Here is a 1,504-nt window from a genome sequence, read left to right as displayed (position 1 = left end):
GAAGCAACCAAGATACCCTCGGTAGATAAATGGATAAACTGTGATGTGTCTAGATATTGGAATATTACTTAATGCTAAAAAGATATGAGTTAATTGAGACATAAAAAGACACAGAGAAATCTTAAATACACGTTACTAAGTGAAAGAAGCCAATCTAAGAAAGCAACACACTGTGTTATTCAAACTACATGACATTCTCGAAAAGCCAAAACACTGGAGACAGTAAAAAGGTCTGTGGTTGCAGAGCGGGTGAGGGGCAGAGGTGGGTGAAGGGAAGAGATGATAAGCAGAGCACAGAGGACTTCTTAGGGTAGTGAAAACACTCTGTATAGTATAATGGTGGATATATGTAGTGATATATTTGTCCAAACCCATAGAATATACAACACAAGAGTGAATCCTAAGGTAAACCCTAAGAGCTTTGGAGGTAATGTAGCTTCATCCTTGGTAAGAAATGTACCATTCTGGTGAGTGATGCTGATAATGGGAGAGACTATGCATGTATGTGGGCAGGAAGTTTACAAGAAATCTCTGCACCTTCCTTTCAAGTTTATTATAAACCTAAAATTTCTCTAAAATATAATAGTACTTTTTCACTGTGCCACATGCATGCAAGGTCTTAGTTCCCCAACCAGGGATTGAACCTGTGTCCCCTGCATTGGCAGCGCAGAGTCTTAACCACTGGACCACCAGGGACATCCCTAAAAACAATAGAATTTTAAAGTTAGAAAAAAAGAATTCTGGAAATGGATGATGGTGATGATTATACAATGACGTGAATATACTTAATACCACTGAAATATATATACATTTAAAAATGCTTTAGATGGTAAGTTTTACATGATATGTATTTTACCGCATTGAAAAAAATTCTAGGAGGAGGATTGGTCCTAAGAAACTCATTGATTATTACTGGAAATGGAAGTCGTGAACTCAAATTTATACTTAATACCTGCTCTGTGCCAAGAATGATGTCATGTGTCTTGCATTATTACTTCACATAATTAGTAATGATTTAAGTAAGAGCTACTTGTCTATTTGGGAAGCAGTCACTGAGCACTTTTAACGTGGGCATTGTGCTACGATCTCAACAGCAAACAGCCCTAGCTCGGTCCATGCCTGGAAGGGCTAACAGGTCCAGGTTCTAGTGCAGGATGCTGACTCCTCCCAGCACAAAATGGGGAGAACAGAAGAGGAGTATCTACTTCTGGGCCCTTCCAGGTCCTGTTAAACATTTACATACATTATATGTATAATCCCCCAGCAATCTCAAAGTTTGGAACTATTATCTGCATTTTACAAAGGATGACCTTGAATCTCAGATCTAACTTACCTAAGATTATACAACTGCTAAGTAAGTGGTAGAGCTGCAATGCAAAGACCAAGTTTATTAACAAAGCCTATGTCGTCTACATACATGAGTTCTGTGGATCAAGCTGCCTCAAGACAAAATTTTCCCATTGGGCTTCCCAGGTGGCTCACTGGTAAAGAACCTGCCTGCCAA

General features: G+C 39.0%; 1 non-coding gene across 1 annotated transcript; it reads right to left on the bottom strand.

Annotated features, from left to right (window-relative positions):
- Positions 1-623: 623 nt before the first annotated feature.
- Positions 624-696, bottom strand: TRNAG-GCC (transfer RNA glycine (anticodon GCC)). Its single transcript has one exon. It is a non-coding gene; the product is annotated as a tRNA-Gly (tRNA).
- Positions 697-1,504: the final 808 nt, after the last annotated feature.

The sequence above is a fragment of the Bos taurus genome, chromosome 29 (genome assembly GCF_002263795.3).
Source record: "Bos taurus isolate L1 Dominette 01449 registration number 42190680 breed Hereford chromosome 29, ARS-UCD2.0, whole genome shotgun sequence".
NCBI classification, from domain to species: Eukaryota; Metazoa; Chordata; class Mammalia; order Artiodactyla; family Bovidae; genus Bos; species Bos taurus.
Note: the sequence above shows the minus strand (reverse complement) of the source record. Positions and strands in the feature narration are given on the sequence as shown.